The following is a 24,370-nucleotide window of genomic DNA, read 5'->3' on the forward strand; positions in this document are numbered from 1 at the left end:
GCCCTTTAGGCTTAATTCAAATGTTGGCAAATAAGAAAAAAATCTGAATGTGGGATAAGGCAAGGTCTAGTTTTTAAAATTTCCATATGATTTCTCAGTATGTATTATCTTACAAATCCTACAAGTATCTTATAAATACTGCTATTTATAAATCACAGTAAAAGTAAATAATAAATCAACGGAATAATTGAAACTGCACTACAATTCTATACGTACCTATTCAAATATTCTTTATTCCTAAATATGTGTATTCCCAGCCAATTGCATATAGACTTGTCCTAATCTATTCAGAATTAAACATGCATACAGTAGATCTAGGAATCAACTCATAGACTGGTATTTATACTCTGATCACATTCAAGAAATCCATGATCTAATGTTTTCATAACCATCCTAAGAAGATGGTTCATGACAAAAATAATGTTTGTCCAAAATGATAAGCTGTATGGGTGAGCAGCATAAGTCCATATGTAGTCTTCAGTGACTATCGGTTCTGGCTGTTAAGCATCCAAAAATTGTATATTCTTGTCAATTAATATTTTTCTTTCCTTCCTTCCTTCTTCATTCCCCTTTTTCCATGAGCAAGAACTAAATAATTCTAGTTTTTATTAAAAAGTCTAGGCCAAAGTCAAACATAGTCGACCATGCAATTTGAACCTTAAAGATAATAAAAACTGCACAGCTCCCACAGGCCATAGGTAGAAAAATAAGTTCCATTCAGAAAACCAATTCTTGTATAATAACTAGAGCATTTCACAGAAGAAACAAAATGAATTTAAAAGCAGCAGTTAGCTATGGTTTCTCAATTCAAAGGTCCATAATATTCCTGCATTCCCTGACTTTTTTATTTATTCTGTCAGACTCAGAAAGAAACTGAAGTGCAATTTATGCATCTAGGAAGAGAAGCATTTCTTTGCTTGGAGATTAACTGTGTAATGTTATCTTGCTCAACAAAATAGTATGAATCAAAACTGAAATGGATACCTTAAAGCATGACTGTTTATTACAAAATAATTAGAGCAAAAGCAAGACATCTGGTAATACATAATTCACAGCATTTTTATGATTACTTCATTAATATGTGCCATCATTTTCCCTCCTGCCCATAAATGATGATGTGTAGCAGTGGTGGGATTCATATGTTTACTACAGGTTCTGTGGGTGTGGCTTGGTGAGCGTGGTGTGGTTTGGTGGTTGTGGCAGGGGAAGGATATTGTAAAATCTCCATTCCCACCCGACTCCAGGAGAAGGTTATTGCAAAATCCCCATTTCCTCCCGATCAGCTGGGACTTGGGATGCAGAGAATAGATGGGGGTGGGGCCAATCAGAGGTGGTATTTACTGGTTCTCCAAACCACTCAAAATTTCCGCTACCAGTTCTCCAGAACTGGTCAGAACCTACTGAATACCACCTCTGATGTGTAGGAATTATAAGTATTACACCTAACAATATATAGCAAAAGAATAATTAAAATGATAAATGGACTAAATGTCCAGATAAATTTTAAATAAGATTTTGGAATTTTTTGTGCCTCTATAGATATAGTTTAAAAGATGTTATTCAAAAGAAACAGTTAACAAGATTGAAACTGATTTGAAGCTGGATTTAAAAATGATAGGTAAAAGAAAAAGAAGTTTTTCTCTGCTTGCAGATGTTTCTGTAGTATTTGTGGTACTTGTACAGCATACCTGTAGGAATAGGCTGTCATGACATGCTTTGTATTCTTCTGGTTGCCTTCCTCGTGTGAAACAGTACTATATAAATTTACATCTTATAGCAATTGGTACATGTGTGTGTGTATGTATAGATATAATCCGCAATAACACATATATTCGCCCTGAAGTGTTGGATTATAATTGATGATTGCAGAGGTTGAAGCTTCTCTGCTGGCATAATGTTTAAACTAAACATGACTTTTTTGTCCAGATTTCAACACTTACAAAGTTAAATTATGTAGAACCTACTTAGTCATTCCAAAAAAAGGGTTCCCTGTGTATTCTGTTACCAAATAAGTATTCTACTACTTTTGGGGAAAATGTGATGCTTATGATCCCACCTTTCCTTTCAAAATGGAATGCATCATGTATCAGATTTTCAAGGAGCCTCTCTTTTTAAATACAAATCTGTGCAACTTCACAGTTTTTGTTTTTGTTTTAATAGAAGTTTTATTCAAAAGCATAAGTACAATAAAATTAACAGAAAGTAAAAAAATTAAGAAGATGCAGAGAAGAAAAAAATAGAAAAATAGAAAAGAAAGAAAAAATAAGAAAATGTTAAAGAAATATACATAAATTTTTCCCCCTTTATCACATATAATTTCTTTAATAACTTATGACCTTCTCTTAAAATACAACACATAATCGCTTTTTCCCTTATACTGATCTATAAACAAATATTACTTCAACTCTCATCATTTCAATCCTGATGTCAGCAAAAATCCATTAAGAGTTATCAGTTGATTCCTTTTGTATGTCCAGTGTAACTGACAATTATGAGGTGTAGCATTGACCTGAAACTGGAGACACCAACAAGATAGTGACTCAATATGGAATGGACAAGAATCAGTCTTAGATTTGTGGTATCTCCAAATAGACACCAAGTCTTTATATTTAGGCACTTCTTTTTGTCTAATGGATTGCAATTAATTCAATGATATCTCCCAACACCCCTTAGTGATGGATATTAGCTTGGTTATAGGAATCAGTATCACCATTGCATTCATATGCAGCAGACACAAAGGATGGTCAAAAATTGTATCTCCCCCCACCCCCACCCCCTGGAATGGTTTGCATGGGATTATCCTATTCTACCCTCTAGTACCTTTTGAGATTAGTTGTATGGAAAATGTAAATGGCCATATGCTATCCTGTGGCCATGCAAGGATTTTTAATTCATAAAGTATGATTCTTTAATCCGAAATTTTATCTGGTCAGGACTGGCACTTTTAGTCGATTCCAGTCCTGAAGATCAAAAAGCCAACATCAATTTAGGTAACTAAGCCTGACAAAAACTTCCTTTTAATCAGCATTATTTTCCTGTCCTAATGCACCCTATTGCTTCTGTTCACTTAACTAGGTGGGAGTAATATTTAACATTTTATCAAGCAGGCTGGGAAATTAGGAAAGCTAAATTACTGAATGAAACCACCAGCTTTCTCAGGAAGACACAAGCAGCCCATTCAGCCCTTCAGTCAAGTGGTTTGCATATTTGTTGTCCCCCCCAAAAAAAACCTTTTAAAAAAATAAAGAGATAACAACAGGCACCTTGATCGGACTATTTATTTAAAAAAATATATAGATTCTAACATCCTCTGGAATGTAGCAAGTCAGGAACTGAAGCTTATTGTTTTAATCAGCATGCATAATGTGATTTCATCTCTGATTGGAGAATCATGGGAGTTGTAGTCCAGGATATTTGGTTAACACTAAGATTAGAACGCTGCTTTAGATGTTGCCAAACTGGTTTCTTGGGAATACGGCAGCTCCAGTAGCCCTGAGCTACTTCTCTTCATTCTGGTGAGCAGGAGGAAAGATCCTGGTGATATAACTCATTGACTTTAACTGCGAGTCATCCTTAATTGTAAATTATGACCCATTCCTTATTACACAGGAAAGATTAGCCATAAGCAACATCTTTATAAAGCTACCTGCACGGGCACTATTTATTCAAAGTGTTTCTGGGATACAAAGAAGCAGAGGAACCTGGATAGAGAAAGCCATGCAAAAACTTAATTAATACACTGCAATCCCCTTTGACCTCACACAGGTGTTAAGTTCTACTTTGTTGTTAGCATGAATGGAGATGCCAACTCTTACAAGAGAGCTAAAAACAACAGAACAGTTTTTGCAAGGTGACCATTATCTCATTGCACCTAAATGTAAACCTTGAACAATTACCAAAAGATTAGATTAAAAACTCAATTTTATTACCACCACACCAAATCTCCTTGCACTAATGAGTGGAGAGCAAGCAACAGAAGGTTCTTGCTATGTAATTTCAGTTTAATGTGTGCCTTCCCATCCCAGATGGTGCCAAGAAACGCAAACTACATCTCACATTGAGATCTCAATAGTATTTCAATTTAATCATTCCATAGGAATATTTCAGAAAACTTGATAACATCTTATTGTTGGAGAGCCTCATCTGTGCTTTCAGCTTAGTAATCACAGGAATATCTATGCTATATAGGTATTCCTCAACTTACAACCACAATTGAGCCCACAATTTCTGTTATTAAGTGAGTTTTGCCTCATTTTATGACCTTTCTTACCACAGTTGTTAAGTGAATCACCACAGTTGATAAATTAGTAACCCAGTTATTAAGTGAATCTGGCTTCCCCATTGACTTTGCTTGTCAGAAGGTCACAAAAGGAGATCACATGACCTTGGGACACAGCAACGGTCATAAATATGAACCAGTTGCCAAGCATCTGAATTTTGATCCCATGATCTACTGGGATGCTGCAAAGGTCGTAACTGTGAAAAGCAGTTGTAAATCACTTTTTTAAATGCTGTTGTAACTTTCAACAGTCACTAAATGAACGGTTGTAAGTTGAGGATTACCTATATTAATAAAGCAGAACTCTGATTATTATTCTTAAAAGCATCCCAATTTTCAGTGTACCTTAATGCTCTGCTGGTCAATAAATTCTGAAGAACTCAAAGAAAATGTTCTGAACATTTCCAGAACTTTTCCTACAAAAGTGTTACACCATACATTTTTACAGATTTCTTAATTAACAGCACCAAACCTACTGGTGACACAGGAGCTAATTGAATGGCAACGAATGTACAGAAAAGGAAGAAATGCTCCCCAAATCTATAGTAATGTCTTATTAAGAGACAATTGTGATGGATTTTCACTATAACATGGAAATTGCATAATTGCACAGTGTATTCTATATCATTTGCAGTGTTCTATACCCTTCCCCACTTCATAGTCATCACACAGTGTTCTCAGATGATTGCAGCTATTGAACAAAAGTGTCTCTGGGCTGGAGACAAAGGAAGGAATCGACACATTACAATGGAGCTTCATCAGAAGCTTAGGACTTTTCACATGACTGAATGCTTCCTTTTCTCCAGATTTTGTGAACCTCTTCCAACAACCCTTCCCAGCCTTCATTTATACAAAGCTTTTGGAATATTCTTCAGTTCCTTCAGGAGAAATAAAAAAGGCAGATAGAAAAAAAAAAGGGGGGGAGCAGAGAGAGAGAGACGGTGGGGAGGGGAGCCAAGAAATGTGCGCCTGAGCTGAACTTTTCAGATGATAGAACACAAAGGTGCAGCTTTATTACAATATGGGAAAGCTGTAGTGTAAAGGACAAGATGCAGAGCCTGGAGAATCTGTTTAGACTTCCTGCACTGGCATGAAATGGCTGCTTTTCTTCCTAGTGCCAACTCCAGGGCTTCATGTTGACATTACACATCCTCTGCTTTAGAACCACCCCCATGTTACTGCTTGCCCAACAGAATTATCTCCTGTGTCACAGCAGTGGTAATAGATCTGCTGGCTCTGCAAATCCGAAAGGCACTATTTCAAAACTCTAACATAAGCAGCCACTGAGCACATTTTTCAGAAACACCGAGTTAATCTGTGGGGCACTCTCAGCAAGACATTACCTGCCCTAACCTTCTGTTAGCCAGATGGTCTCTTTTCCCCCAAAACCCCATTAAAACATCACTTCATTAAAGCAATCTCTTTTTAAAAAAAAAACCAAGCATAGAGCACATCAAAACTATAGTCTTAACGTAGTGTCTGCGTGCGACAGTGCACCTGGTCTATCTCCAACTGGACTGCTGAGAACATGACCTCAAAGAATAACTAGAAGCTGTAATTCACACTAGCAGGGAAGAAAAACACAAAGAGACACAAATGAAGTGCCAGATTGAGCACCCTGACAAGGTAAACCACATATATTTTGAACAACTGCATATTTCTCTTTTTAAAAGGCCTTGGAAACACTCCTCCTTCATCTAATACCTAGTATTTTAATTGCAAACCCAGACTACCTTTGCAGTCTACTGTCTTTAAAACCAAAAGTGCATGTTTACAAAAGCTCTTTGTAATATTCCCTTGCTACCCAAGTGATCAATCTAAACAAGGGTGATGAAAGAAAAGAATATGGTTGAGTGTGAATGGAATGAGGGAAAAGGTTCTGCCCTCATAACTTTGGCCGATTCTCATCAACGGTTTCAAATTTAGCCAAATGCTCAATTGTTCTGTTCTGGGTATCAAAAGTATTTATCTTAATCGAAAGAAAACTATCAAATGTGAATCTTCAGATGACCACAATTTAACTAATACAATTCATTTAAATAACTAAAAATCATACTCTTGTCTTTCAGTTTTAAATTCTGACTAAATGGAAAGGAACAAGTCATGAGAAAATCATATAGTTTAATCTCTCCTATTGCTAACCATGCTAAATCCTGCTATTCTCTAGGACTAACATTTTAGGGGGGGGGGGAATCTTTTAAAAAGCACAACATAGTTTTCTGTTAAGGGAAAAAGGAAGCAAGTTCATCAAAAGAAACATGCAGAAACCCATAACAATAACAATAATAATAATAACAACAACAATAACAACAAAAGGTCATACCGCTTGGATTCACAACTATACTACACCAATATATTACGACATCCTAGCTTCTTGGAAAGAATTCAATGTGTATGAAGGCCAACACCAGCTAAAGAACTGGCAGCTGTGACTTCACACTGTGGTGAACAAATAATAACAATATTTGCTTATCCCAGATCCTTGTGAAGGCCTTGATAGGTGGATAAAAATGCCAAATCAAGTCTAAACATCTAGCTGACAGTGCGACCAATCATAATATAATGGGAAAACAGAAATCGAAATTCAGCCATTAAGAAACATTTCAAGAATTTCAATAGCAATGGAATTTGGCCTAGGGAAATGTGCCAGATCCCAAATTAATTTTAAATTTAATTTGCTCAAAATAAATGGTGTGAAAGAAAAAAATTGCCTCTGTTAGGTCAGAACTTACATACATTACTGTATTCAGAAAAGAGATGTTTTCCCCGTAGTAACACCTCATTCCCAACCAGGACGACTATGGCAATTAGGATGCTACCATGTGCTTTTTGAACCCCTGGGTTAGAAATACTAGTATAGATCATTTTCTTGGTAGGAAGAGTTCTCAGAACAGATATCCAGAGGCATGGAATGTTGTTTTAACATATGAAAACTGCAGCAAGATTATTGCATGCATACAACTGGAAAGAACTGGCAATATCTACGATGGAGGAATATTTGGTGAAGAAGACAGAATTCATCAAAATGGTTTGTTTTGTTAGAAAAGAGACAGTATCCACATTTATGGATGACTGAAAACAACTTATGGACTTTTTGCATAAAAAAGAATAAATTTATGGTTTTGATGATTATACAAGAGACATTATAGAAAGAAGAGAGGCATGATGTAACTTTAGAGATAGAGAGTTTAAAATGTAATTTCATTTATAACTGTTTTCCCTTTCTCTCTTTTCTTGTTCTACTTTAATATATATTAGTTCTTATTGTTAAAATTTTCAATAAAATTTATTTTTAAAATTGAAAATCTTATTTTTATTTAAAAATTATTATACACAAACACATACAGACATCTTTTATAAAGTAATATTACTTTATAAAGGATAATTGGTGAGGTTAGCTAGGATGATGGTAAGAATAACCGTAGTACTAATAGTAGTACCTATTACACTATTCCCTTTCAGAATAAACAATATTATGTAAAGTGTAGAAAAGGTAAAAAAACCCAAAACCGAATAAATGAAAGGCATGATCAATAACAAAGAATATATAATTAAACTTAATTTACACCTACACCATTTTATTTATTTATCATATTTAGAGACTACACATGTTTCTCATGGAATACCTCGTTCACTGTATCTCATCATGCTTATTTAACTTTGCAAACAATCATTGCTTCCACCATGGCATTACTTGCATATGATGTTACGTATACTTAGATACACTACCCACAATCAAAACATTTCTAAGAATTTCTTATATATTTATCTATAAATACCTAAACAATCCAGGGTATCATATATGCTGGTCTTACTAACTTCTCAGTGTTGAACTATTTCTAAGCATTTTGTTTATTCTTATAGATGCTTTATCTTCTCTTATCATATTCAGAAATCAATTTTCAGCTCCATAATCACGCAACACATCCTGTACTTCAAGTCTACTCACTTTATCATGCATGTCTCTAAATCAACAAACATATAGTAAACTCTCTTTCTCCCATTCATGTATTTCTCAAAAATGATGATGAAAATAAGTCTGAATTAACTTGATAAAATATCAACTTATTTCACCAGAATCAATGCATTGTCCTTTCTACACTTCTTAACAAAATGCTAAGGTTGATAAACCAAAATAAAGTCTATAACATCCAGAGTTAGAATTTAGCTTTGAAAAAACTAGCTCAAGATTATCTAATAGCAAAACATGGCAATACTCCACAAGTGCACTTACACACACACACAAAGTGGCAACGTTCTTCTGTATATGGTAACAGAACCTCCAAAGTACCATTAGATAATCTGAAACTTCATCTACCAAACTGACATGATAAAAATAGCTTACCAACCCCTTGAAGTCTCAATAGACCATTTGATATAGCAGTATAGCATTAGCAAAGCCAAGTAGACATCAACTCTTAAAATAAACAACTCTACAGTGAAGACCAGGAGTCTGTCACACCCTACATCACCATAGATGAAATGACTTGAGAACCACCTGAAGGAACATACAGGAGGCTATTTTAGACCAAGAGCAGCATGTAAGTTATGCATTGGCCAACATCACCTGCTTTCATAATATGCATTACAGATTAACAGAACAGTAGAGTTATCATGATTTTAATATCTTAGCCGCCAGCTTATAAGAAGAAAATACAACAAACATCAACTTGATGAAAATATTGGTGCTACTGAAATATCCAGAAATATCCAAGCTTTCTATTCTAAAAAATTCCCTTTCTCCTAACAGTTGGGGGTCACAAATTGAAATGGTAGACCAAAAGTCATCTCTTTTTTATGTAAACTTTCTTATTTTTTTAAGAATCACGATAACATATGATATAAAACTAGTAACGTAAATTAAATGAAAGAATTAAGAAACAATTAAGTTAAATTTCCTCATATTCAAACTCATATTTGCCAGAAATGTCATAGCATTCAGTGTCTTCTATGGTATGGATTTTCACTTTAGACCATTCACTGTCATGATCTACAAGTCATGAACAACATATTATCTCCTCTATTTCATTCCTTTGTACCAAATGCAGAAATAATTTTAGTCAAAACTATTTTATAACAAATTTAATAAAAAACCAAACACGTACAATAAAAGAGCCCCTCATAAAACTAAATACAAATTAGTAATAAATGATATAGCATGAAAAAGAGAAACTTCAACTATACATACTATACAATCAATTCCTTACCCCATTGCCTTTCAAATAATATTGATCTTGTACATCTCCATAATCACTCAACCAACATAACCACATTGCCATCTCAACTTGAGGAAGTCAGTTGTGAAAAGGCAATAAAATGTAGTCTTATGTTATCTGATGTTGTTAACTGGACTTCAGTTGTTTTACCAAAAGTAAATGCAAAATATAGATGTGGCCTGAAGGCCATGAACTATTAGTTACTGAGAAGGCAAGGGCAAGCCATTTCTGAAAAATGTTGCCAAAAATACTTCGAGGACTACTCCAGGCAATCACCAGAAATCAGCACTGACTCAAAGACATCAAATTAAGAGTTTCTAGATACCTTTGATGATGTTCTTATGCCTGCATTCTAAAACAAGACAACACTGCTTCCAGGAAAACTCGCGGCACTTTTCTTCCCATTTCAGAGCATGTGCTGCATTTTCAGAATTACAGCTCACTTAAAAATCTTTGCATAAATTGCAAAGGCTCCTTGAAAAATAATCACATCATCCCTTTAGAGGCAGCTCGTCAGTGACATCATCAATGCCTCTTAGAGAAAGGTGGGGTTGCTCATTTTCGCTCATATGTTAAGTCAGGGGTGTCCAAACTTGGGAACTTTAAGACCTGTGGACTTCAACTCCCAGAATTCCCCAGCCAGCCATGCTGGCTGGGAAATTCTGGGAGTTGAAGTCCACAGGTCTTAAAGTTCCCAAGTTTGGACACCCCTGTGTTAAGTTGTACAAATGAAGGCCTTGCCAAATACGGTCAATGTGATCAATTCGATGGATAACTTGGTTTAAAGGATTTCAGAGGGAAATCTGGAAGACAAGATGCTTGAAAAGCTTTTTTTAACAAATTAAAAAACAACAAATTAAAAAAACAAAACCGGAAAATGATTACAAGACAGAAATACAAAATAGACTGTAGCAAATAAATAATAGAAAATAAATGCAAAACGATTCAAATGTAATAAAAGTTGTTACACATAGAATATATAGAATGTTATATACAGAATGAAGAAAAAAGATGTATGAAATATAAATGCACACATATATAAAATTATAGCTATGCAAGACTTATATGTACTGATAAAAGAATCACAACAGATATGTAAAAGAAGTGTAATGTGTTGCAAAGATGTGAAGTCTGCATAAACAAAATATTTTTTTTAAAAAAAAGCTTTTGTCTGTTACTTCCATTTCTGTTGTATGTGTAGAGCAGTTTCACCTACAGAATGCTAAAGTATATGATTAATGGACTCCAATTACACAGTGAACCAATGCTTTCAATAAACCAGGTTAATTTTCAAGCGGTGAAATATTTTATTTTCTGGCCTACTACTGCATCTAAACCTTCAAATTCGCACTTGAGGTTAGAATGCCTTTTCATGACTGTAATGGACTATTGGCTAATATCCGTCCCTGAACAGTATGATTTGGCTGATCTCGGACATAAAATGGGTAAAAGATAATCAGTGTCTCTAGCCAAGTGGATCTGGCAACAAGCCATTTTGGAAAAGCGGAACACCATATCCAAAGAGTATTTGAAAAGACCGCTAGGAAAAAGTAGTTGTTTACCAGTTGCGTAAGAGCTCAAAATCTTGATGTTCCCAAATGGCATACCTATCTTGCCCACAATCTCTAGATACGACACAGAACAACATTTTTGTAGGAACTCTTTTCCTATTAATACCACAACTATAATTATGACTTCACAGGAAGCATGAAAGTTATACTCACATTACAGCTTCTTCCACAATCACAAACTCTAGATCTTAGTTCACAGCTTAAATCTCCTAACTCTTTACCAACAAGACAGATTATTTTTCTGTTCAACTGCCAACAGCTGTCAAAAATATCATGGAACCAGACAGTGTCCACATATGACACTTCCAATTTTAGTACCAAATGGTCTTCTCATTTGAAGTCTACTGATTCTACTTCTGCAGAATCTTTCATAAAAGTCTACCTTCTTTTATAGTCCATGATTAATTACCCAGTCCCTCTTTCTCTAACATGGATAGCTTTGTTACCAGAGATTTTCCACTACATATTGCTTATGGAATGTTTTAACCTACTTTGTGCTTGCTTAACAGCTCTGCCTGCCTTCTGCTTCAGTGTCTCCTGTTTCCGCTTCCTGACAGTGATCCTTGCATCTTTGAAAGCCAACCCTATAAGCTGACATTCCAGTTTTTAGGTTTCTTCTAATACTTTCCATTAATAATAGTCATGCAGTGGGTTTAAACATCACCTATCTTCATTTTCAAGACAGTTTAGATGCTTCGGGTATCAGATGGCTTTACAGGATGTCAGTCTCACAAGACTGTTATGTCACAGGTAATTCATTTCCCTTGATAATTACTAAGTAATTAACTGTAATATAAAGTGGTAAAGAGAGAAAAGGAAGCAGCAATATGGGAAATACACAGCAAGCTCTTCCTTCCATTGAGCATTTAAATAAAAACTTTACAGAGCAACCTACTGTATTTCACTGGAAATAAGACAGGGTCTTATTTTCTTTTGGCCCCTGAAATAAGTGCTTGGCCTTATTTTTTGTGGAGGTCTTATTATTTTTGAGGTGCAGGAGGCGGCGAGTGTGGTCACCTCGTGGCGGCTGCTGTGTTGCAATATTTTCTGGGAGGGCTTATTTTGGGGGGGAGGGCTTATTTTAGCACATGCGCTCAAAAGTCCAATTGGGCTTATTATCCGGGGAGGTCTTATTTTGGGGAAAACATGGTAGTGCTGAGAAATATTGAGGAACTAAAGAGTTTTGTGGGTAAAGCTGATCCACTTTCACTTTTTTATGAAAGTATGAGACATTTGTTCCCTTGAAGCCTTATGGAACAGATTGCCTTAATTTCCTATCTACCAATTTTATTTTATTTTTAAAAAGGATATTAATGCTGAACTACATGGCAAACCCACAGTAAGAATTTTTAATGTATGCAAATCACTCTGAATGCTTTAAAGGAAAATATTAAAGTCATAAACATGACGGTCTTGATTTTACACTGCTTACAAAACCTTTATAGCTTATGATTATGATTTCGGGAGTAATTTCCCATATACTCATTATTAGCAAAGTTTCAAAGAATTGACTTTAACTAGTTCACAAGTTTTGTCTCCGATGAATTCTTCTTCAGTAGCAAAGTATTTCACTCTCCTAATCAAAAACATTGTTTTGTTCCTTTACTAATCACTTGCACGTTCCCTCACAAAACAATGGAACTTCTTAGAACACTTACAACTTCTGGCAAAGGTTTTTCTCTTCTTGGAGCACGAAAGCCACCAGGTCACCTCATAAAAATCTCTCTTCCACTTCAATGTATATGTTTGGCTTACCCCCCTTCTATCACACAAGGCTCCAAGCTGTGTATTAAAAAACAATGTTTATCTGGTTTGCCACAAAAAACATACAGAAGCCAGTGGAAACAATTACTTGATCTTTGCTATACAGAACCCTTGATGAGATTCAGCCAAGCAAACGGGAGCATTTCCCCAAACACTTAACATGAACTGAATGCCATAGCAGAGGGCAGTGAACAAATAAAGTGGCACCTAGTTTTTGCTTTATAGATGGAGAGATTCAACTTCTGACACCATGGCTACCCAGACCTACACGTGAACACCAGTGGGTTAATATTTCAAAATTTATTATGACAGGGTCCATAAATTTTTTAAAAAATCCAGCTAAGAGCCTTTTCTTTGCACAAAATATAAGTTAATTGAACAGTGATCTGTAATTCACATCATCATTGCTATAGGGTACCACCCCATATAAATAATGCCAATTATAGATATTCTTGAATATTATTTCAAACCTATTTTTCATCTTTAAAAGCTTAAAGATCATATAAAGATATGAAAAAAACACTATTCTTCAATCTTCAATTATATTTAGCCCAACGTAGTAGTCCCAATTGACCCTGATTATGCCCTATTAAAATTAAAGTTTCAGAAGTATGTCTTATCAGGTATATGTCATAGTTCCAGTCCAATAAAATATTGGACTGTTCTTATACAGGTAGTCCTCAATTTACAACCATTTATTTAGCGGTCAAACTTTAAAATAGAACTGAAAAGTGGCCTTACAACCAGTCCTTGCACTTACGACATCTCAGCATCCCTGCAGTCACACGAATAAAATTCAGGCCCTTGATAAACTGGCATGGCTTTATGGTGGTTGTAGCATCTTGGGTCACGTGATCACCATCTGAGACTTCCCCAGCAGACTTCCGACAAACAAAGTCAACGGGGTAAGCCAAATTCACCTAATGACTGCATGATTCATTTAACAACTGATTTGTTTAATGAACATGGCAAAAAAAAAAGGCTTGAGCTTGGGTCTGACTGAATTAACAACCATCTCACTTAGCAACAAAAGTTGTAGTCCAATTTAAGTCAAGGACTGCCTGTTATGTGTGCTTATGGAATGAGCCCAACTTTTGTTGATTTGGAATAGGAATCAAAATCCCATCTGGAGGGAGGAGAATAATTTCAATATAGCTAGAATAAATTTCTGGGGTAGCTAAATCAACAGACTAAGCAATGAAGGAGAATCAGTTAGTTGGCTACTTTTTGAATAGAAAACAATGCTCTTAAATTTTCCTGGCTTAAGCAACTTTTAAGTGCTATGAAATTATAACAGAGCTTCTTGTTATAAAGTAGCATATAAATCAAACCAGCTTATTCTAAATCAAACTTCTAAAGACAACCTGTCCCTTTTCATAGTGCTTACATGATAGCCTTTCGTAAGTTAAGGAAACATCAACATCTCATGTTAGTTAGGGCTGTGAGGGCCACATGTGGTCCAGTAGTGGTTCCTACTGGTTCAGCCAAACCTGTAGTGGTTTGGTGGCGTGGGTGGCTGGAACCAGCAGTGACCCAGGTCTGCCACACACCTGAACTGGTTCTCCAGGCGCCGCCGTAGGTATCACGATCTTGTTTTTCGCTTCTCCGCAGAACAATTTTTATTACATTATGCATGCACACATGCACACATGCACACAGTGCGCCCACAAGCAAACCGGCAGTAGTGCCTGCCGGAACCCACTCCTGATGTGGTCCATCTGGGCTTGCTAGCTAGTAAACATTTATAGGCCAAACAATAAGAGATCACGGGTCAGATTACTCCATTTCCTAGGAGAAACCTCAGGGGGATGACGCTTTGAAAACTTTCTGATGTTTCCTCGAAAGAAAAATCCTTTGGTGAACAAGAATAATTCTATGCTTTCCAGTAAACTAACGCCAGAATCATTTGTCTCTATTGGCCAGGGAACAAAATATATCAATTATAATAAGAAAAGTACTGGGCATAATTTCCACTCCAAAATAAACATGTGCAGCAGGTACACCTTTTCATGCTCGACTTAGATCATAAAGAATGTTGAAGAGTTTTTGTTGTTCAAAAGCATACTTGCTATGATCTAAATTATAACATAGCTCCCCTATTTTCGAATTCCTTATGTTTGGAGGTGAAGACGGTAGTGTAAAAATGATTCAGAGACCATTTTGAGAGACGAAGGAAAGAAATCATTCAAATGCACCTCTGAAATTGTGTTCTTTCAAGCAACACGACTGTCAACGTTGTGATAATTACCTTCTGTCTCCCTTTCTCCTCCTCCTCCTCTCAGAATTGGCATACAAACTATGCTATTTTAACTTCTTTCCTGTTCTCCCAGTTCTTCTGGAACATTTTATTTTCAACAGTAAACTCATCTGGAATATTGCCATGGTGAGGGTTCATCCATTGCAATGTTAACTGTGACTTTCCCAACAGCAGATATCACCTTTACGTTTCTCGGTGTCCCAAACAGCTTTTTTTGTTTTAAACAATGCACGGTTTTAATTCTAACTTTTCCACAGTGACTAAAAGTTCACTTCTAGGACATAAGAAGATATTTTTAAATCTTTCTAAAAAGCGAAAGACCTATAAGACCAGGATAAACAACCGCAACAATGTAGAAAATGATTTCATAAAACTTGCTAATTTTTAGAGAAAGGGCCACTTTCGAAACTCATATCCGAGCATCAAGAAATTCATTAGTACTCTCATATACAAAAACCACAGCTTCAAGGCCCTATTTCCAAAAACATCTAAAACATATGATCTAAAAAGCCACCTCTGGTTATTTATAGCAGCAGATCATCTAAAGTTGTTGCAGTCTTTTGCTATAGATAGTATTTGTGCATGTTCTATGTTCTACTTCTTAAATACATATATATGCTTTCCAAGCAATTCATTGTTAATATATTTCTAGGTTTATATTGCAGTTTAAATCTTCCAAGTGCAATTGCTGCCACCTCTTGCAATTAAGAATTTCTTAAATGCTCTCCCTTTTCAGGAGCTTTGGGATTTACCACAGCTTTGACAAAGGCCCAAACAGATGAGAAATTGCTATTCTTTTTCACGCAAGTGGCTGAAATACTTCTTGAAAAAGTAAACCATCATAACTAGTATGTCCATTAAGTGGTGAAGCAAGGTCTTATCCATCTAATATGTACGCACTAACCTTATCCTGCTAGTATGTCCACAGTGACATTATCCCAAGGCTGCTACTAGAGTGCACCAGGATTCCTTAATGTATCTTCTATTAATCTAACAGATTATAGAAGATCCCAAAAATTGTAAACCTGAATTAGGGAACCTGCAGCTTTCCAAATAGTACTGAATACAACTTTGCAGCATTGTAGCATTGGCCATGGTGGGAGTAGTCATTGAGAAACTGTCCTGAAAGTGGATTTACTAACAGCAGTACCTCCCACCAAATTCAAGTATAGCAATAGCGATATCATTTAGACTTATATGCCACTTCACACTGCTTTATAGCCCTCTCTAAGCAGTTTACAGAGTCAACATCTTTCCCCCAACAATCTGGGTCCTCATTTTACCGATCTTCGAAGGATGGGAGATTGAGTCAACCTTGAGCTTGTCAGGATTGAACTGCCGGAGTGAACAATGTGTTAGCCTGCAGTATTGCATTCTAACCACCGCGCCACTGCGGCTCAATAGCAGCAAATGCACATTTTTAAAGGAAAATATAAGTCATTTTGTTATGGATAGAAGGCTGAGTCAACCCTGAGCCAGTGGAATTGAATTGCTGGTAGTTGGCAGAAATAACCACTGCGCCACCACAGAAGGACACCATGGAAATTGATTGATTTTTCTGTCTCGTTAGATGCGAAAGTGGAATAATTTTTCATGTTTAATATGAAGATCAGCAGCGGTGTCTCTGATAGCAGAAGTTGGAAAATACTTTTCTGCAATTCAGTTCTATGAAAGAAATCAACACTATCACATCTGAATAGTAGCCCAGTCTGATTCAGAAAAAAGGTAGCCTTCAAATCAAAAGGGATTATTGCAACCGTTGAAATATTTCCCAGAAATAGACTGAAAATCTAGCTAATTAACATATTTTTCAAAATCTTCAAAATTAACATGACAAAGGAGGACTTTCCTAGCATATCAGTGCAAAATGAACTTTCCTAACAGTTTATCCCAACAAGGTGTTATCCAGATGTGTTGGAATTCAAAACTCACATTTTCTAGAGAAGGCTGTTCTACATATTCCTACTATTTCAGTATGAGTTTTCAACTCTTACTTAAAATGTACATAAACAGACCTTCCACTCACTTCCTCCAAGTTTGATCAAATCAATCAGTCAATCAATAAATAAACATCAAAAATCATACTGTGCTGTCACAGTTTGACTGATGGTGCCGGTTGGTCAGAAAGGCAAACAATTAACATCTGCATCCTACACTTTAGAAATTTAACTCAGGACAAGTGTTATCCCAAAAGAAAACTTGTTATCCAAGTTGCTAAGAATGAAATTAATGCTTTTTTGAAAAGCATCCATAAACATATTACTGTAGAACGTAGAAATGTATGTCAATCAGTACTGGACTTCTTAAACGATGTGAATGCTTTGGATCTCACAAATCTACAACATTTATCTATTTATTTATTGCTTTCCGTGTAAGCTTCCTTCCTATACCCAAAATATATATGCAACATTAAAGGACAGATGGTGTTTTAAGTAACAGCAGAGATGAATGTTCCCACAAGAGGTTAAGGTATTTTTTTCTCCTACCAATTTTCAAAGTGTGCAGAACTCTATCCTTTTTTTTCTCAACTAAGAATCTCTCTTTCACAAAATATTTTTTGTTTCCTGTCAGCCTTAGCTAAAATTTTAAACTTGGATCACTATTATTCAATTATGCCTTTCTCGTAAATAAATGTATTGATAGTTTGCAAATAAGTGCTACAAAGGAATAACTGAATACATATATTCCAGTGAATCTAATAATTTTTTTACCATTAGCGGTCACCATACGATTCCATCCCTTCAACTACCAAAATTAACTTATTTTCCTATATTGCAATGTCCAATGTGAAGGTAATGCAACATACTTTAATAAATTAAGGTAAGAGTTTAATTAAAATAATTCCAACTGGGGAGAAAATTATAAAAAAATATTATAATTGTTTTAATAATGCAGGGAGGCTATTGTAAAGAATTGAAATTAGGGAGCAATTCTGTTAATTTTTAAAGAATCCATCAGATCGTTATATTTTTTTTTATTTCAAAAACTTGCAAAAGTCTGATTAAACAACAAATGTTTAACACCTCTTTAACTCAACATTAAGAGCAATTACCTTGACCACAAATCTTTATTTTCACCATCTTTGCAACCATTTAGATCCAAATGCATAAAATATGCAAGATTCCTTGCTGCTTTTTGCTTATATGGGAGATTATATGGACTCCATTTTAAAGGAACAATCAAGAAAAACAGATACTATAGATGGGTGTTGAAAAACTAGAGGCTTATTGTATAGAAGGTTGCATCATAAGTGGGAATTTGCCATATTTTATATTATTTGATCCAAGAACAAAAAGAAAGGAAACAGCAATCATGTATATTCTGAATGACCCTTTTTGCTGTCATTCCTCCTGCTGTACTTCATTGTACTTTTAAAAAAAAAGAACTTCAAGAAGCTACATTTTATCTATGCTGATATTTACTCATTATTCATATATCACATTCCTCATTATAGAGAGTTTTTTTGCTATAAAATAATACTCTATAATAATAAAACATTCTATAATATAGAATAACATCTAAAAGGAATAACATCTCCACTTTTTCAGAGGACCAAAAAGTTGACATATCTATGTTTTTGTTAGTTCAGTTTTGAGGCCATCCAACTCCACAGCTACTCTGAGTCACCACAATAAAAAAAAACAGAAAGAAAATAATATATGGTAAAGAAAAAGAATACAACTGCCTGGAAGACAAAACCAAAAATCAAAGGACTCAATGACCAAATAGCCTAAGGCCAAAATTAGAAGAAAGAGATACATTCCAACATATATGAATGTGTGCATGTATTTTCATCTAAGTGACTGCAATGTCTTTAACATGGAAATGGATAAAACATCCCAATCACATGGCATCAAAGGAAAGAAACCCACTCAGTTTAAGTCAAGAGTGAAGAGCTCTTAAATACTTCACAGTTTCCTAATAGAAGTACAATTGGAATATTTGCTTGTGCAAGCAAAGAAAACTGCTAAATTCCTGTTAGAAGTTGTCTTAAGTAGTTTTAATGGGAAGAAACTTGAGGCTCTCTCTTTCCTCTTTTTAAAGAACACCCATCATTGACTACAAATGGTATTTCATTTAAAATCTATCGTGCAAATGACCTTTACATTCTTTTATAGCAATTTTCTTGAATGTCTACAAAGGATGCCTTTAAGTGATGTCTGATCTATCTGTACCTTAACGTGGGTTACAAAGTATATGTAATTTTGTGTAATATTAAAAGGGTACATTTCCTTCTAAGTAGAAGCGGAGTATGAATAAATCCATCACAGAAAGAAAGAAAAAACAGGACTTAATCTTTTTAAGTACACCAACGACAGATATATCAATTGGCATAGATTCACCCGTGTATCTGTTTTGACTTGGCACAGTACGTGAACCCAAATACTATAAGTGTTTCAATAAACTATGATTAAAATAAATGATGGTATCAACTATGGTGCCCCCTAGCCTAGGTGTAAATTCAAGGACATCCACAGAATGGGCCCTCCCAAAGACCCATCATATCATAACTTAAAGCTTAAGCATAAAGTTCAGATAACATTGTTCTTTGTTTCAAGGATGGCCCTATGAACATGAATCTCATAAGCTTGTCAAGAAAACAGAAACAAAAGTTATCTATTTATAATCAAGAGTTGTACAAGAGTTTTTAGAATATTGTTTTGTCAGTTTACTAGCTACAATTATACTGACAAGGTGAATGAGCCATTATTTTTTCATGACTTCCAGCTATCAGTGGCATCCACAAAAATCTATCTGGCAGCATTACCTGCTTTGGTTTTCCAGTTTTACTGCTCATTATGGAAACCCACATTCCTTTAAACATGTCAAATATTTTGGTTAACTTATTTTCAGTAGTTTACTGTTGAAATTTTTATTGATTTTTGAAAGAGAGATTTAACTTCATAAGGAAATTCTCCTGGTCATTAGTTCTAGAGGATTTAAAATGTAAAGTTAAATGTTACATATACTGCTACATATTTTTCTTACACACAGACCTTAAAGTAGTCCAAATAAAACTTTGATGTCTATATGGAGGGTGAGAACTTCGTGTTTTGCTTCGTGTTTTGCCTGAACTGCCATACTGTAAAAAAAACAACAACTTGGCAACCCATAATTACTTAACAACCGAGTTCATAATCTAGATTAAAGATATTTTAAATGATGTAGATATGAATGCAAAAATAATAACAATCCGAGATCTACACAACTCAGTGGGATTTAATCCTGGATACAGATTTACTGAAACAAATAGATTTAAATATATTCAGATATGATTGGTTCATAATGGAAATTCACATGAAATGTCACCATTTGTAAGAGTCAGAACTGAGCGATTGCTCTTTATCACAAATGAACCCATAAGGTGCCTCATGGAATTTCAGGAGAACTAACAAATAGCCCATTTAGATCTTTTTTTTAAAAAAAAGCAGCAACAATGCCGAGAGTAGCTATACAGGCCTAAATTACAATGGTTCCAGAAGGCAGCCTACTATCATGGTTCCCAAATTGGAATGATCACTGCAAGACCATCTTGAGATTTGATTGACATTGATTCTCATGTCATACTGAAGAAGAACACTGCCAGCCTCATCAGATACACTAAACTATTCCTTTTCTTTTAAAAAAAAATCCAAACATGTCTTTGATCAACTGGATCACATTCACTTGAATGCCATGAAGTTCAGCCAAAAAAGAAAGAAAGGAAGGAAGAATAAAAAGGCTTAGATTCAAAATGCAACTATAAGAGACAGGGTAGAAAACATGTCCTTTTAGAAGACAGGTTTCTTTCTTTCTTTCTTTCTTTCTTTCTTTCTTTCTTTCTTTCTTTCTTCATTCTTTCTTTCTCCCTCCGTCTCTTTCTCTGACTGTCTCTGGAGATTCTATGAAAAGAATCTATGAAACTTCCTCAAATCATCCATTTCCTGGAGGCAGAAAGAGAAGAGACATCAAAAAACGTTGCTTGCTGAAGGAAAAATCTTGTCAAAGCCAGGCTTTGCCAACAAACCTTCAGAGAAAGAAAATGGAGAAACATCCATAATTGCATGAGCACTTCCCATCTCAGCTTTGTCTGGTGGTTAAAAGCCTGTCCTTGCTCTCCCTCTCCTCCATTTTCTGGTGGAGCTAGAGAACATGACATGGCTTACCTGACTCAGATCACAGCCCTCTGTCCAACTATTCATTTCCTCTTAGGCATGCAAGTAGCTTCATGAGACAAACAGCCATGCATACAAAGCAACAGCAGAAAGCAACTCCATATCTCGCCACCTTCCTCCCTCCCCTTTACCAGAAGGTCCTTCTAAAACCAACAAGAGAAAACTTTCTCCAGGGTACAAAAGGAACAGATCTCAAGGATCTCCAAGAAGAGATTCCTCCCCACCCCACCTTAGCTCCCCTCCTCCAGAAACTACCAAGCTTAAGAAAGAAAGGAGGTCTTTGCAAGAGGGGGGGAGAAGAGAGGAGAAAGACGGTGTATGTGTTTGTGTGTGTGCGGGGGGGGGGGGGGGGGGAAAGAGAAGTAGCTTTGTATTTTGGAATCTGGACTGGAACCAACGCAGACAGCTTGCAAATGGAGGACAAGGAGATAAAGAAAGAAAGGGGGGAATGAAGGAGATGGGGGGGGGGAAGAAGCTCAGCTGCTTCTCCTTCCCTAGAAAGCCATAGACACCACGGAACTGAACAAAAAGTGAAGGTCTCTGTCCTCCCCCCCCACCTTTTCCCTTCTTTCTTCTCTCCCCTTCTGTCTCTCAAAGGAAAGAGCAGGACGTGTGTAATGGCTTCTCTCCAGCTTAACGCTGTTCTCCTCCAATCCTTTCAGAAACCGCAGCCAAAGGGAAGACCCCCACTACATCAACTTCAGGAAAGGCGGGAGCACTCGTGTGTACATACATACATACATACGCATATTATATCTATCTATCTATATATATATATGTATATACACACACATATACAGATTATCCACACCGGTAGTAGGACGGGAGGGGGGGACCCAGTATACCTGCCTGGGAAAGAGGGACCAGATTTGCAAGGAGAGGTGGAGGAACAGAGAGAGAGAGAGAGAAAGAGAAAGCAAAGAAAGAAAAAGAAAGAAAGAGGTCACCACATAGCTGGGTCGAGTCAGCTCAAAGCTCGGAGCTGTTTTTTTTTTCTCCCCACCTCTCCCGCCTGTGATCCAATCACTTCCCCACATCCAACCCCCCAGCTGCCCCCACACACTTCTGAGCTCCGCTCCTCTCACTTATCTCGCCCTCACCTCCCCCCCACCTTAATGCAAGAACAACAAAAAATTAATTAACTGCCTTCCTCCTCCTCCTCCTCCTCCCACCACCGGCTCTTCCACTACCACCTCCTCCTCCTCCCCCATTAAGAGACAAGAGACTTCTAACAAAACCATCGTTTCCCACCACTACTTCGGGTCGCGCCCCCCCTAGCCCCCCCCCCCCGACACACACACACACACACCCTTTCTTCTTCTGCTTCTTCTTCTGGCTTGCCGGAATGAATGGATCAGGGGCTTTGAGAGGAGATCTATCCCCCTATCTTTTCCAAGGTGGTGGGACAGCCAAAAGAAGGCTTTTTCTTCCCCGTTCCCATAGCTTAGACCCGCGATGGGCTTCAATTGCAAGAACTTACAGTGGGAAGGTCCTGGCGCTGGCGCTGGTCGCTTTCCGCGGCTCTCCTTTCTCTCCTTCTCCTGCTTGCAATTGTTGTGGAAGTTGTTTTTGCTAGACTCATGTGCTCCTTGCCAGGTCTCAGCAATGGAGAATCGCCATCTTTTTCCCTGCTTTTTCCCCCCTCTCCCTCTCTCTCTCTCTCTCTCTCTCTCTCTCTCTCCCTTACTGGTTTTCTGCAGCTGCAGATGACCTGAGATATCCGTCTCTCTCTCGCTCTCCCTCTCGCTCTCTCTCTCTCTCTCAACCTTCTGTGTGTCTCTCTCTGAATAATGAGCAACCGGAGGGAGCGAGAGAAGGAGAGAGAGAAGACAATCTCCTTGCCTACCACACAAAACGCAAGAGCACCAGGGGGTGCAAGAAGGCTTTCTAACAACAACAACGTGGAGGGGGGAGAGAGAGAAAGAAGAGAGAGAGAGAAAAAGGGGGGTGAAGGCAAGAGAATAAGATGAGGGGGGAAAGAATGCTAGAGATGGTGATGGTGGAGGAGGTGGTGGAGGAGATGGTGTTGATGAAGAAGATGAGAGAAGAGAAAGATGGTTACAAACTTGAGTCCTCTTGGGATTTGATTTCTGAGGCACTCCCCAGCTTCCTGAGGTTGGGAGAGCTCAAAAAAAAAAGCGACCTGGAGAGGTTTCCCAATTCTAAGCTGTTGCTTGTAAACTCCAACCCTTGTTAAGTCTTGGAGATGCTCAGAGAAACCCCCTCTCTACACTGCTGGGTCACCAGAGCCTTTTGCCACCAGACCTGAAGTTCTAATAAAATCTGTACCACCGGGTTTGAGCGCCTCCAGAGATGCGCCTTGTTGTCTGTCCCCTAAGCTGATCCCTGAGATGCGTCCATCTAGAAGAGCCTTAGTCTTTTCCCTCCTCCTTTTTCCCCCTTCCCCCTGAGCAGCGTGAAAGAACACAAATGGAACTGGAGGTTGCAAAGTGTATCTTAAAAGAAAAAAAATAATAAAAAGGAAAAGGAAAGCTCAGATCTACCACGTGGTTGATTTTAATCCCCCTCCCTCCTCTTTTAGCTTGCGTTTGAGGGTGAGGGGAGAAAAAGGACTCAAATTGTCCATTTCTAGCACGTATTTTGAAGTCTCCCGGAAATAAAGACTGTCGTTTGATTTCTTCTCCTAGCATGTGTGCGTGTGTATGTATATACATCTATGTGTGCGTGTGTGTAATATACACTCAACAGAGACACACAAAAGGAGAAAGCTTGAAGCACACAGGAGTAAATGCTTCTGCTTTCTTAGAAAGGTCTGTGCAGTGTTTTGACTACCACAGGATCCTACTTTAAAATAAAAAATAAAAATAAAACTTTGGTGCCATCTTCCCCCTCCCTTCCCTCTCCTTGTCTGCACTTCTCTGGCTGACTATAATAGGCGCAAGCTATGGAAAGTGACAATCAAGATTGCCAATGATAAGGTGTCATCACCTTGAAGACAAAAGAAGTGTGTGTGTGGGGGGAATGAAGATATGACAACCATGGATCTTTATTTTTCCAGGAAATCATTCTGAACCCTTCCTGCAAACAATATGTGTGCGTAGGATTCTCTCCCCCCCCCCCTTCTAGTTGCATCTTTCATGCCAATTTTAATACCTTTCAGATTTTAA

General features: G+C 37.0%; 1 protein-coding gene across 2 annotated transcripts in view; it reads right to left on the reverse strand.

Annotated features, from left to right (window-relative positions):
- ZNF462 (zinc finger protein 462) overlaps positions 1 to 23,092 on the reverse strand; it is a 163,782-nt gene extending 140,690 nt beyond the window's left edge. Inside the window, exon 1 of one of the 2 annotated variants that reach the window (XM_081940203.1) lies at positions 22,723 to 23,092. The gene's annotated coding sequence lies outside the window, so the exon portion shown is untranslated. Of the gene's footprint in view, positions 1 to 22,551; positions 22,694 to 22,722 lie in introns of those variants that run through there. The other variant, XM_081940207.1, reaches the window with a different exon arrangement.
- Between the last annotated feature and the right edge of the window lie 1,278 nt (positions 23,093 to 24,370).

This window comes from Natrix helvetica, assembly GCF_964273705.1.
Source record: "Natrix helvetica genome assembly, chromosome: 2".
Classification (NCBI taxonomy): Eukaryota; Metazoa; Chordata; class Lepidosauria; order Squamata; family Natricidae; genus Natrix; species Natrix helvetica.